Source organism: Dasypus novemcinctus, chromosome 6 (assembly GCF_030445035.2).
Source record: "Dasypus novemcinctus isolate mDasNov1 chromosome 6, mDasNov1.1.hap2, whole genome shotgun sequence".
NCBI lineage: Eukaryota > Metazoa > Chordata > Mammalia > Cingulata > Dasypodidae > Dasypus > Dasypus novemcinctus.
The window spans coordinates 122,463,230-122,476,279 of NC_080678.1; the positions used below are offsets into that span (position 1 = coordinate 122,463,230).

At 33.5% G+C, this 13,050-nt stretch overlaps 1 protein-coding gene across 7 annotated transcripts in view; it reads left to right on the forward strand.

Annotated features, from left to right (window-relative positions):
• The first annotated feature begins 1,610 nt into the window (after positions 1 to 1,610).
• Positions 1,611 to 13,050, forward strand: part of LOC101429690 (zinc finger protein 596-like) — a 114,921-nt gene continuing 103,481 nt past the window's right edge. For 4 of the 7 annotated variants that reach the window (XR_009186276.2, XM_058299347.2, XM_058299346.2 and 1 more), the window contains exons 1-2: positions 1,627 to 1,736; positions 2,891 to 2,968. The gene's annotated coding sequence lies outside the window, so the exon portion shown is untranslated. Of the gene's footprint in view, positions 1,737 to 2,890; positions 2,969 to 11,859; positions 11,908 to 13,050 lie in introns of all 7 variants that reach the window. The other 3 variants (XM_058299348.2, XM_058299349.2, XM_058299345.2) reach the window with 2 other exon arrangements.

The window sequence follows — 13,050 nt, forward strand, 5'->3', positions numbered from 1 at the left end:
TTATATACAGAGATCACATAACTCAATGACAGAAGGACAAACAACGTAATTAAAAAATGCCCAAAAGACTTGAATAGACATTTTTCCAAAGAGGAAATATAAATGGCCAAAAAAAAGCTCATGAAAAGATAGTCAGCATTACTAGCTAATAGGATAATGCTGATCAAAACTACAGTGAGATAAGATTTCATGCCTTACAGAATGGCAATTATTTAAATATAAACAGAAAACTTTGGGTGCTGGAGAGGATATCTAGAAATATGAACACTCCTTCATTTTGGTGCAATGTAAATGGTGTTGCCTCTGTGGAGGATGATTTGGTGGTTTCTCAGGAAGCTAAATACAGAACTGCACTATGATCCAGCAATCCTACTACTAGGATTATATACAAAAGGACTGAAAGCAAGGATTCTAACATATTTGCATGTGCATGTTCATAGTGACTGGCATTACTCACAATGGCTAAAAGATGGAAGAGCTTAAATGTCCATCAACCAATGAATGGATAAACAAAATATGGTATATACATACAATGCAATACTATTCAGGTGTAAGAAGAAATGAAATTGGAATGCATGTCACAAAAATTAACCTTGAGGATACTATGTTGAGTGAAATAAGAAACAAAAGGATGAATATTGTATATTCTCACTGATATGGATTAAATATAATTAGTAAATTTATGGAATTACACTATAGAGTATAAGTTAGTAGGACACAATGCTATTTAAGAAAGGGGAGATGATATTGAATGTATGTTGAAACTTTAATAAGGACAATGGTAAATATGTTGTAATAGAGTTGATAGTAGTACATTATAATGACTATTACATACACTGGTCGTTTATAATCTGGGATTGTAGTTGAAAGATGTAGTCTAGAGTAGCCAATGTTAATTGAAAGAGATACACAATAATCTAGGGGTTGCATAAAAACTGATTTTTTTGTGGTAGGTGAGGATTGTGGTTAATAATATAAATACAAAAATATTTTTCCACTACAAGGTGTTAAGAGTTTTGTGATAAATGGGAAAAATGCAATAATATAATTTATTGGTTATAGTTACCAGCACTATTGTAATATTTTTATAGGAAAGGCAAAGAAGGTACTATATCAATGCTAAATTAAAAAAATACATATGAGTTTAGTTTTATGTTATATGATTAAACATTTTTTCTTCAATTTCTTTAAGAAGATGTTGGTCATGACATTTAGCCAATCTAATCACTTATGTATCTTACTTACACTGTAGAAACAAATAAGGTTTTGCTTTTAGCATTAAATAAGAAAGCTACTTGACAATTTTTTTTAGATTAATACTTCCATAATTGATTAAGCTGCCTTTTGTCTATTATTTTATTTTTTGAAGTTGAGATAAAGTTAGAAAAAAATCAGTGAGGGAGTGGATGTAGCTGAAGTGGCTGAGCTCCACCCTCCCGAGTATGAGTTCCTGAGTACAATCTGCGGCACTTTCTAAAAACAAAACAAAGCATACAAATGAAAAAACTGTCATTGCGGAGAAGATGTAGCTCAGTGATTGAGCACCGGCTTACCCCATACAATGTCCTGGGTTCAATCTCCCACACCTTCTGAAAAAAAAATTCAATTGTGGGTGTGCGTGACGTCATCAACACAGCGACGGAAGCCATAAAGAACGTCCGCCGATACTCGGGAGGATGGTAGAGACTGGAGAAAGGCTCCACAAATCCTGAACTGAAGAAACAGAAAAATAACAGGTAGGAAACGTGGTTCCAAAATTTACCGATCCTCCCCGCTTTCCTCTTAATGGGTCCTGTGCAAAGCTTGGGAGTTCGCCAGGAGGCAGCAGGCAGCCTGGACCCCTCTCACCAGGGAAATGGATTTTAGACGAAATCACAGCTGTGAGTTGGAACCCCACACATATCTGGGCACTGTAACCCGAGGCTGAAGCAAGCTGCTGAGGAATGCTGAAAACAAAAGGGTCCCCATTTAGGAGGACGGGGAGTAAAACCACAGCAAAATGGCTGTGACTGAGAGGTGCACTCACTCAATCCAGTTATCATTGGTGGAGTTCCCTAAATGCAGAGCGAATTTTTCTGGGAGTCCCACCTTTCTGGAATACACTGTCTCACTCTCAGAGGCAGGATAATCCAACAGGGAAGAAACATTTGTTAGAAAAGACTTTCAAAGAAAAATGGAGGGGGAGGGTTGAACTGAATTGCTGCTAGACTAGACAGTCCCAGAAATGAAAAGTGTAAGAAAAATGGGACGCTGAGTGAGGAAGAGAATTTAAACAATCCGTAGGAACTGGGACAAAGTTCTGCACAAAAACAAACAGAAAAGGTGAAGATTCCTGGAGAAGGTTGAGAGGAAAGAACCTGGCAAGTTATGGCAGGTTGTTAAGTTTCAGTTTCTGAGGAACAAGTTTAGCTAGTAAATCTTATGACTTTCGGTGTAGCTCTAGCAGTTGATTCTGTGATTTCTATTGTGATTGATACATATCTAATCCTGTTTTCATTTGTGTTAACCCCAAGCCAAGGTAGCAGCAATCAGATAAAAGAGGCAAACCCAGAATCATTAAGTCACTGGATAAATGCTGTTTTGCCTAAGACTGTAGATTGAGGGGAGTAGTCCAATGAGAAGTTTCAGATTTATTATAAATTCCCAAGAGGCTGTGAGGAGACCAAGTGCACATTGCAACTATTAAGGTAAATTACAGCCCAGGCAAATATCTGTTACAATTTCCATAATAAAAATATTGACTGGTAGAACAATGTAAATACAGTCAAAGATTTGTTTATAGATTCATTACTAGGATACTATCATTTGTCCTAAGTACCCAAGGGCTTGTGATGTTGAGAGTACAAATGAGAGCCGACCAAAATTTATTTGTGTTGTAACTCTTTTGCAGATCCAGTTCCTTAAACCTGAAAGTGGACATGCATTGTTAAGGTCTCTTGTAGCTTGTGGAGGCATGTGGACTACTAGAGTAAGTTTTCCAAACTCTTCTATGATATATTTATAATTCTCTCAACAGTTATAGTGTGATTGATACTGAACAAAAGCAGGGTCTTTCCTGCCAATATATTTTAAAGACCAATACCTGAGACACTGGGGTTCCAAGTGAGAAAATTTATTTGCTATGCTAGAAAAGAGATCATTGGTCCATCAAGGGCCCAGAAATCTGCCTCCCTGATTTTAAGGAGTTTAGTGTTTTTATGGATTTAAACAGGGGAGGGTGGAGTGTTTACAATCACTGTAGTAAATATACACAAGTTCAATTTTTCAAATAACCATAAACAAATGTCAGTTTAATCTAGAATATACACTACAATAGTAAGTATACATAACGGTGAACCCAGTTTTGAACTAACCATAAACAAAGGTAAAGTCAGATTGGAATAAGCATCACAATAATAAGTATACACAACGTGAGCCTCATCTGAAATAACCATAATGAAGGGTGAGGTTAACCTATCCAGTTTCAGTAATTTCAGGTATTAGCTTTGGACTATTCTATAATATACTGAAAAAATAAGGAAAATAAGCATCTATATAATTAGTAATCATAAATTTTTGTTGATTCTTATTTTTGTTTACAAGGTTACGTGTCCAAGAAAGGTTAAAGCATAATAAAGAGGACCTTGGGTCTTGTATTTGTGTTCGATATGAAACAAATGAAGCAGTTTCATCCAAAGAGGCTGAAGCATTTTGGATAAGAAAGAAATTTGTTATGGGTAGAAAAATGGGGTCCTTCGCCATGTGTGTAGGTGAGGGTTTATGGTGATGATTCCAACAGTCTCTAAGTTTACCTTCCTTTGAAATATCCTTGGAGAAGTAGACAATGACATTGTCTTTCCAGGCCATTGAAAGGTCAAAGCTTAGAAAAATATAAAGTGTTTATGCATTATAAGTGTTAGTAAGGTAGAGAGTATTTGTGAGGACTTGTTTATGTTAGGACTTGATTTCTCATCTTGGGAATAAGTAGTAAAATTATGACATTCTGTACTTTCCTCCTTCTTACTTTGATTCTTAAGTCCCATAATTAGTCCAGGAGTCTGATAGAACTTTTTCTCTCATTTCCAGTTGACCCATTATCCTGGTGATAGATTATGATTAATGGAGTGCCTGTGATGTAGGACAGAAAAGCTTCCTTTACTTATTGAAGATAATCTTTGGTATAGTCTGTTAAGAATTTGCAAATTGGATCATGTCATGGTGTGATAATAAATGATAAGTTGTCAATGTATTCCCAGAGATAGGTCTGCTAGGAACAATTTCAAATGGGGAGAATTTGTGTTTCCTAAAAGGAATGTTATGACTAAACAGAAGGCCATAGGTAAAATTTTGGGTTAGGAAAGCCGAGGTTCTTTGTTTAATTTAGATAGTTTTAATTTAAGTTTATAGTTACAGCTGTTTTACTAACAACTGTTGTATGAAAATATGCAAGTGCATTTTAAAAATACATTCAGCCTCAGTCCTCCTTGTGTGAGCCTTTATCTTAATGATGGCAACAGTAGATGGGAGTAAAATGGCAGAAAGGAGATAATTTACTTGTTCACAATTTCCAGCTGGCATTCCAGAAGAAGTGGGGGACCCTCTTTGCTTCCATAGCATGTTGAAATCACTATAGATCAACAGTCAGGGGTCTGTGATGATTTCAGGGGAAAGATTTCAGGGGGTCCATGAGTTTGAACTGAAAAATTTCATTTAAAGGTATTCAAGTGAGTGTCTTAAAAGTATCTGCCACTACATTCTGAGAAAGGGTTTGTGATTTTTATCTGACTTGCAAAGGAGTCTGTGGAACAAAAAAAATTAAGAACCTCTGCTATAGAAGTTTACAGAATGTCCTAATTTAAAGCAGGGTTAAGAAAGAGCACAGACTTCATTGGTTTTGGTGGAAGAAAATCATGCATGTCTGTCTTATTCAATCAGTATGACTTTTTGGAATGTACCTTTAAAATACCTAGCATAAGAAGCATTAGCAAATATAATGGCATCTGAGTTGATCATAAGAACATATATGGAGTCATTCATTTTGAAGTTCCCAGTTTACAGTCATGGGGTCTCCCCTCATTGGATAAAGGTATTAGAGTAGCAGGGTGAGGAACATTACAGCATTTTAGGTGAAGGTTAAGAGATGAAGTAGAAGGATCTCATTAGAATTCAGTTTTCTGGAGGAAAAATGTTAGGTCTGCTTAGAGTTAAGTTTGCTGAGGCTTTAATTAATATGGCAGTTTTGCTGAAGGTTTACACAATTTTGGTAAGAATAGACAACTGCATCAAGGCTCTAGTGTGCAATGTATTTGGAGTTCCCTCTGTGTGCTTCAATTAATACCTCTAAGACTTTGTTATATAATCATTTACTCCAATTATTTCTTCTTAATGAGGAAAATAGATGTGATTGTTCAGTAAGAGTTTTCATATTCTGGAGAGATCAAGTAAGGAGAAAAAGATAAATGTTTTATGATTATAGATAGCTTAATTCAGTAAGGGATCCCTTGTATCTAGAAAATGGAACAATAGAATATTAGTAATATTCCAAAGGAAACTATTACATTCTTTATCAATTCATTTAGGCCTAAGTAACTAATCTGTGTTTCATTAGATCTTCTGTTGTCAATCTCAAGAACCTATCAACTTCTTCACTAAACTCTTGGAGATCTTGACTCAGTGCAGTGGTATGCTCTCAGCTATTTAAAGAATGTCATTAGAAGCTTGCATCTCAGATAAATTGGCATAGCTCTTTCCATAGGTCTCTAAGACAGCCCTTTTTGTTGAAGGTGAAGCACACTGACCTGTGGCTGATTGCAAGTATTTTCAGAATAAAAACATATCTGTAGAACAAAAAAGACATAAAATGTCCATGGTTAACTTATTGCTGTTTTATAAAAGTGAACAATCAGATGACAGGTCACAAAATATTATTTCAAGAACATCTGAACTTATGACCAGTAGTACTGTTGTCTAATTCAGACTTACCAATACTTGGAGAACTCATGGGCAGTGAGGGTATTGACAAGTCTCTAAGAACTTTATATAATTTCTGAAATGTTTATATTAACATTTTATCTCATAATTTAACCAACAGAAAGTTAACAAAAATCCTTTTTAATTTGATAACCCTTCCTATATAACTGATAACATAGCTAATAGAACTAAATTATCTCCTCTCTTTTTATAAGGTGAAAGAAAGAAAATACTTTGTGTTTTCCCAAGGCCCTCTATAAAATCCCAATGAGAGTAAAAGACCAAGAAGATATTTATGGTTCAATTTTTAGAAAGAAACTGTCAAAAGTTATTAAACTGCAAGGAAACTGCAAGACAAAATTTAGTTCTCTACTTAATGAAAGTGACAAAATGTCAAAATAAAGAGAGGACTTAGCATGATGGTTTAAAAAATACTTTATTCAAAAGTAGGAAGATATTCTCTAACACAATTAAGGATAATTATATAAAGGATATAAAGCACAGGAGATTTTTCTGATAAGATACAGAATCTTTCTGTCTAAGCAGGTTACTCAGATATTTTAGAAAAACCTTTTATTAATTATTAAGAATAGATTGATAATCCAAGGATAATTTGTCATTGTAATGAAAAGAAAATCAAATGCTGGACTAGTTTTGCATGAAGATACTGTCTAATAAGAAAACTTCTAACAATCTTATAAACATATTGAGTATTAACCACCCTTGACCTTGACAGATAAAATCCCTTTTCTGAAAACCTACAACTTTCTACACCTATTCAGATTATCCTATATATTCTTGTTTCTCATTCTGTAACAACATGTCATTTTGCTTTAAGGCAACTATTTTTCATTCTCTTAACAAAACACATCCTGCATGCATTTGATTTGTTTTCAAAATGATCTTGTAAACTCTTTTCAACCCAACATCTTCAAAACTCAATTTACATTTTTTGATCATCTTAAGGATCCAGTAGTATAATGCTATATTATTTTATGAGAACACTGCATAAATTTAGGATGAACAGAGCAAGCTAAAATAAAATTATATGACTATTTTACTTAGTATTGATAATTTCAAAGACAGCTATTTTTATTTAGTTAAAATTCAACCCATCCTATTTGCCTAGGGTTTGACTGAAATATGTGAACTTTATTTTAAAAAACTTGGATTTACTTCTATGTGTTCTGTTTTCACTGGAAATATTTGAAGTTTTCTTTTTCCTTAATTTATGGAGCTATAGTAGTATTAATTTATATATAAATGTTTATTTATCTTTAATCCAACTTGAATAGAGCTCTTTAAAGGGATTTTATAAATGACTTTTGTAATACTATTCAGAGGTAGGAAAATATCATACATCAAACATGTAGGTAGACACAAATAGCTTATAGCTTAAATTAAAAAATTATTTTGCTATTTGTTGGACACAAAAACAGAAATCCTCTGCGCTTACAATTTCTCATTTGTCTTTTGCAAAGAGTCTTTTAATGAAACTATTTTTTAGTCTTGGATTATCTTACTAAATAAAGTAGGCATTCCATTCATCTGTTTAGTTTTGGAGCTCCTTTTCTCGAGTAATTAGTAATTTTGTCTAATTGGATATTTCCCAAAATGGAAATGGAAATTCCAGGTTGTCTTTGATGAGACTTGCCATTTTATTAGGTTGATTAAGCTTACAGCCCCATAAATTTTGAACATGTAATATGCCAGAGTGCTGGACTGTAGAGAATCAGAGTTTTAGTTAAAGATGAGAATCCTATCTTTATCATTTCAGTTCTTATCTTCTGCACAGGGCAAAGAAACCAGCAATAGCAGAAATGAAATTGTTTTATACCAAAAGTCTAGGGACTCAGGCTAAAAAGTTGAACTTTTTCATTAATAAGATTAACCCACTAAATGTTGGACTGACATCTTAGTGAGATCAGAGAGTTCAAACACAAAAGTAGTGGAGTCAAATCTGCAAGGGACTCATCCGTGAATCTTGAAGATGAGGAGAAAAGAAAACACAAAGGATTCAGTGGGCACTTTTGGCTGTCTTCTTGTCTCCAGAGTCCCATCATAGCTTCCCCCCCCCCCCAAAAAAAAAAAATCTGAAGGAAATTATTTTCATGGGTCTCATAGCTTTTTAAAGAAATTCATATGTCAGAAAACATACAGTCCATAAAATGGAAGGGAACATACTAGTGTGAAAGCAAAAAGGATTCTATAAATAGGATAAGGTAGTCTTAAAGAAAATAATCTTATTAATTGACCCAGGATAGTTTTCCTTATGTGGCTTAGCCTTGACTTAGAGGAACAAAGCTATAGAAGTAAAAGGGAGCTGTTGAGTAATGATTGGCTGTTCTCAGTATTCAGATTCTAGGATAGGAGCACTTACAGTGACAGGAACTTCGTTAAGCTTTGGTTTGCTGACATAGGACTTAGAATGAAGAACTCAGGCCTATGTAATGTATATATCACCTCATAGGCTTGTATCACTTCTTGCTTTAACAATAAAAATCCTTACTACATCCTCCAAAGAAATAAGAATAATTTCTCCAATTATTCATTAAAGCATACATCAAAGTACCACAACCTGAAAAAAAAAAAAACTGCTTTTAAAAAACTTATGTACCCACCATACGAAAATGCAATAGGATGAAGGAAAACCTCAAAAATTTGAAATGGATAACTGATATTCTGTATTCAAAAGGGAATAAAACAAGAAAATAGTGAGAAACATGAAAATATCTATGAAGTAAAAATTAAGGGGGGAAAACTTATAAATAACCTTGGCACAAATATTAAAGTATATTATGAAAAATAACAGTAATACTTAATACATTACAAAAAGTTACCAGAGTCACAAATCTAAACCAGTATTCCTGAGATAACTCTTGGTCTTGTATTGTGTAAAATACTTATGTAAATTAAAATAAATGATTAAATGATATGAGCACCTACCATAAAGCATTAAAAGAAATAAAATTAAATATTATTGGAGTGTAGACATAGGAATCAATAGAGAAGCAAAAAGTAATTCATTTACGAATGGAAAAAATAAAAGAAATATCTGAGTTTCAAATGAACATTCCAAATGGTTCTTTCAGCAATGAAGATAGTGTTCTATATCTGCATAGTCCATTAGAAAAGCCACTAGCCACATATAGCTATTGGGCACTTGAAATTTCGTTAGTGCCCCTAAAGCACTGAATTTTTAGTGTTATATAAATTTGATTAACACATTTAATAGTCACATATGTTTATCGCTTATGGTATTGAACAGAAAAGGTCTAGAATCTTGTACAAGACAAAATAATGAAAGAGATTCAAAAGAAAAATGAATAAGGTATACAATAGTAAATGAGAATGGTGAGGCAAAAGTGGATACAGTAAAATGGAAGATTTTTTTTGGAATACAGAAAGTCTGAATATAGTCAAGACTTATAAAAGTGAAAGTAAATGTGATTTGCTCAAATCTATTGTTTGGAGAACTCTCCAAAACTCCAAAATTGGAAGAAATGGTGAGTTCAACCAAGTTCTGAGAGAAGTTCCAAAAGAAAGAGCACTTTCTTCTCTTCCCAAATTCCTGCCCTGTCCAGTTTCTTCTTAAGGTGAATATAACCTTTATTTTGTATACCTTTTTAAAACAGTCAAACCATGTAAGGACTATATTTCAGGGATCAGACCCTGATTACAAAGATGATAAAACTAGTCAGTTCTTCATTCTGTTGGACACATACTGTTCATCTTCATTGGATTTACCAGATAAATTCAAAATTATAACTCTTAGATGATATTGCCTATTTAAGGCTAAGGCTATTGTTAAGAGAAATTATGAAGATTCATTCATTTCTTTATTCATTCATACTTTCTCTTAGTTGCATTATGTGTAGTAAGAAACATTCTAGGTCCTGGAGATTATTAGGGATCCTAACACACTCGTTCTCTATAGATAAAAGGCTGGAATTCTCTGAAATAAATCTGGAAAAAATAAATGCAAGGTGAAGAAACATGATCATTTCAACAGGCCTAATGATGTGACAAAAATTCAACAAGTTACTGGAATGAAGAATGGAGGGTGGGAATTGTAGGGCAGAAGCTACATAATATTCTCTAGAATAGGATAAAAATGTTAGTAATTATCTGAAAGAACATTGGAAGCCAATGTATACTTGTTTTAATAAGAGGAAGTTATTTAAAGGTTATAATACATAACAGATTACATGACATAATTGTATTACCGTTTCATTCACAATTGAATTGTACAAATATTTGAGAATTCAAGAGTTTCCTTTTAAATTGCCATTTTATTTTATCTTACTATGAATATGGTATCATTTATGCATAAAAAAGAAAATGCTAGAAAATATTAAAATTTAGAACATAATGTTTATATGCAGATTTATACATTAAAAATATATATTCTAGAGAAAATTGGATTTCTTTAAAAAAATCTCATGCACTTTCTATACTTGACATTATCTGTACATTTTTTTATTATGGTGAAATTCAAATAACATGAAATTAAGCATTTTCAGTGTACTGTCAGTGGCATTTACTATCTTCATGTTGTGCATCAGCATTGTCTTATTTTCAGAATATTTTTATCAACTTCAAAGGAAATCCTGTATACACAAAAGGAGTTATTACACATTGCCCACTCCCCTTAATCCCTGTCAACTAATAATCACCTTTCTGTCATTATTGATTTGCCTACTCTCATATTGCTTATAAATGGAATATTTTTAAAATGTGACCTTTGTACCTGGCTTAAAAGTTTTGAAAACACTTATCATGTTTACAAGTCTTTTCCTTGGTATCACTTATACTATTACTTCATTTCATTTTATGAATGAACAAAAGTCCTTGTATGGATATTACACATTTTGATTATCATTTTATTAGGTGATAGATATTTGGGTCATTTCTACCTGTTATTGTAAATAATGCCAATATGAATATTTGTATGCAATTACTTGGATCTCTTCAATTTTGGGAATATATATCAAGGAAGAGAATTACTAAATCATCAGCTAATTCTATGTGTATCTTATTGAGGAACTGCAAAAATATTTTTCAAGTGGTTGCACAATTGTACATACTTACCAGCCAATTTCTCCAAATCCTCACCAACATTTATTTTAGGTTTTCAAAAAAGTATAACCATCTTAGCAGGTGTGAAGTGATGTCATACTGTGGTGCTGATTTGCATATCTCTAATAACTAAAAATGTTGAGCCTCTTTTCCTGTGCTTGTTAGCTAATTGCATATATTCCTTGAAGAAATGTCTATTCAAATGCTTTGTCCATTTTTAATTAGATTGTCTTTATGTTAAAAGGAAAGGGATTTTTAAAATATACGTTCTGTATATTAGGCCCTTCTCAGATATATGTTTGGAAAGTATTTTCTTCCTTTCTGCGGGTTACCTTTTCACTTTCTAAGAGGGTCCTTTGATGAAAAAGTTTTAAAGTTTTGTGAAATACAATTTGTCTATTTTTGTTTGTTCCTAGTGATTTTAATGTCTCATCTAAGCATCAATTGCCACATCCAAAGTAATAAAGAATTACCCCTATATCTACTTGTAAGAATGATATAGTACTGCTCTTACATTTACCTCTCTAAATGACTTAGTTTTTTGTAAATATTTTAAGGTAAGTATAAAAATGCATGCCTTGTATGTGCATATCCAGTTGTTTGGCCACCATATGGTGAAGACACAGTTCTTTCCTAAGTGCAAGACCTTGGTGCCATGTATGTTGAAAATTAATTGATGATATATATAGGTTTATTTCTGAAGTATGAGTTATTTTCCATTGTTTTAGATGTTTACATTTATGTCAGTATCAAATGTTTTAAAAACTGTAGATTTGTATTATGCTTAGAAATATAGAATTGGATATCTTCTCATTTTTTCTTCTTTTTCAGTATAATTTTATCTATTCAGGATGTTTCTATAATTCCATGATTTCAAGGGTAAGCTTTTACATTTATTTTTTAAACAAATCATCTTTAATTAATAAAGCATACAATTCATCCAAAGTGTACAATCAGTGGTACTTAATGTAATCACATAGTTGTGCATTCATAACCTGAATCATTATTAGAGCATTTACATTGAAAGGTGAAGAATTTCCTTGTCTATTTTTTGTTATTATTACATTTATTTTTTAAAATGGGCTATGAGGTTTTTTATTTTTATTTTTTATTTCTTTCCCCTTCCCCCCTTGCCCTAGTTGTCTGCTTTCTGTGTACATTTGTTGCGTGTTCTTCTGTGACCGCTTCTATCCTTATCAGCGGTACCAGGAATCTGTGTTTCTTTTTGTTGCATCATCTTGTTGTGTTAGCTCTCTGTGTGTGCGGCACCATTCTTGGGCTGGCTGCACTTTCCTTCGTGCTGGGCGGCTCTCCCTACGGGGCGCACTCCTCGTGCATGGGGCTCCCTATGCGGGGGACACCCCTGCGTGGCATAGCACTCCTTTCCCGCATCAGCACTGTGCATGGGCCAGCTCCACATGGGTCAAGGAGGCCTGGGGATTGAACTGTGGACCTTCCATGTGGTAGGCGGTTGCCCTATCCATTGGGCCAAGTCAGTTTCCCATGGGCTATGAGGTTTTGATGGGCATTCATTGTATCTCTCAATGTTTTTGGGGGAAGAATTGCTACCTTAAGTATATTAAATCTGCCATTCCATTAAATGGGGTGCCTTTCCATTTATTTATGTCTTCTTTAACTTCTTTCAGCAACATTTTATAGATATCAGTATACGACATCTGCATACCTTGGTTAAAATTATTCCTAGCAGGGGAGAGATGTGGCTCAAGTGTTTGAGCACTTGCTTCCCACAGAGAAGGTCCCAGGCTTGGTCCCTGGTGCCTCCTAAAATAAATAAACAAGCCAACAAATGAGCAAACCAACTCAAGGGAGCCAATGTGGCTCAGTAGTTGAGTGCCAGCTTCCCACATACAAGGTCCTGGACTCATTCCCTGGCCCTGGTACCATTAAAAATATTATTCATTAGCAATTTTATTATTTTTGATGCTTTTGAAATTAATTTTTTCTTAATTTTCTTTTTGTTTTCCTCACAATTTGTTTAACTAAATATAAGTGACTTATGCA